This window comes from Galeopterus variegatus, unplaced genomic scaffold (assembly GCF_000696425.1).
Source record: "Galeopterus variegatus unplaced genomic scaffold, G_variegatus-3.0.2 Scaffold3248, whole genome shotgun sequence".
Classification (NCBI taxonomy): Eukaryota; Metazoa; Chordata; class Mammalia; order Dermoptera; family Cynocephalidae; genus Galeopterus; species Galeopterus variegatus.
Genome location: NW_007729359.1, coordinates 244,137 through 245,740, shown reverse-complemented (window position 1 = coordinate 245,740; position 1,604 = coordinate 244,137). Strand labels below are relative to the sequence as shown.

Sequence of the window (1,604 nt, the reverse complement as noted above, 5' to 3'; positions counted from 1 at the left end):
TCCTCTTCGACCCCCCCCGGCGTGAGCCGGCTCGGTGCCCTCAGGCCGTCAGCTCTCCGGCAGGATCAAGTGGGCTTGGGTGCACCCGGGTCACCCTTCTCCCAACCAGAAATCAGTCTGGGGTTTTCCCGAACTGAAGGCCACAGATATGGTATCTGCCTCCCGGAAGCAGGGAGTTTACCTGGAGCCGAAGCCCCAGGTGTGGTGGAGTGACAGTCTGGCTGGGATCCTCTTCCCTGCCCTCCCGACACTGGCCGGGGGCTCCCCACGCCACCAGCCCCGCCAGAGATCCGCGGGTGGAGTGGGATTGGTGGCCAGTCCACAGGCCCTGGGGGGCCCCGCGCTGAGGCACACAAGTGGCACGGCTCAGTGAGGAGCCGCGCCAAGCGAAGATGGCTGGCCTGCCCGATCTGAGCCGACCGGCTCCGCCCCCCCTGGAGAAAATGGAGGCGGCGCTGATGAAGGCGCCTAGCCTGGTGTGGTAAGCAGGGGCCGGGCGGGCCTTTGCCCCCGAAGCGGGGCTGGGCTGGGTGTCACTCACAAAGCTCCCAGAGCTGGGCCAGTCGCGCGCCTTCCTCTCTGTCTCTGCGTTGCCGCTGCCGTCTTTCCTGGCCCTTGTTGCCTTGGGCTGCTCGGTCTCCTGGCGCGGTTGGGGCGCTCTCAGGAATTTTCTTTTGCATCGGCCCTAAAACCTCAAGACTGTAGTTGCTTTTTTTCGTTGTAGATTAGTTGATCAGTGATTTATTTGTTTTTTGTTGCTCTTGGAAATGCAAATAGTACTCTGGAAGCACAGCGCACACTTCTCAGGCTCGCTCTGTCCTCTGGCACGCTCGCTCCAGACCCGTCGCCATCTTGCTCCTCTCAAAGACTTCTTGATGCAAAGTGCTCACGTAAAGGAGAAGGGCCATCCAGATATAGAAAGAAGTTTCTTGGGCACATAGGCCAGCCCTAAAAAGCCTTGAGCCGTACATATTTCACTAAAGCATGCCAAAAGGATCTAATGCTCCTGAGAAGGGATCTCTCATGGTGGACTCTGAGACTGCGTCATATTAAGACTACGGGGGAGGGGCTGGCTGGTTAGCTCAATTGGTTAGAGCATGGTGCTAATAACACCAAGGTCAAGGGTTCAGATCCCCTTACTGGCTAGTTCAAAAAAAAAAAAAAAAAAAGCTAGAGATCCTTATGGATAGAGAAGCTCTCCTTGAGCCTGGAAGGTGACCACTTCCACACATGGCCACAGCCACCTGAGATGTTTCGGTCACATGTTTATTTACCGCGTGTGCTGGTCTGTCTCTTCGCATCACTATTACTCCTCTCTAAGATCTCCTCTACAGAGGAGAAGCTGGAAAATACATTTCTCAGAATTTCCTTCCCCTGAATAGCCCTGGGTTAAAGTTTGCCAAGGAGAGGCAAGCATGTGAGACTTGGGAGGCAGCTGTAGGCAGGTGTAAGATCCAGATCAGGTCTCCAGAAAGCTCTAGAGCAGTGGTTCTCAAACTTGAGCTGCATCAGAGGCATCTGGGCACTTGTTAAAGCACAGATTGCTGGACCCCATCCTGACTCAGTAGGCCTAGGGTAGAGACCCCAAATTTACATTTCTAACA

The 1,604-nt window shown here is 55.2% G+C and overlaps 1 non-coding gene across 1 annotated transcript; it reads left to right on the top strand.

Moving 5' to 3' along the window:
- Nucleotides 1-1,071: 1,071 nt before the first annotated feature.
- Nucleotides 1,072-1,146, top strand: TRNAI-AAU. Its single transcript has one exon. It is a non-coding gene; the product is annotated as a tRNA-Ile (tRNA).
- The last annotated feature ends 458 nt before the right edge of the window (nt 1,147-1,604 follow it).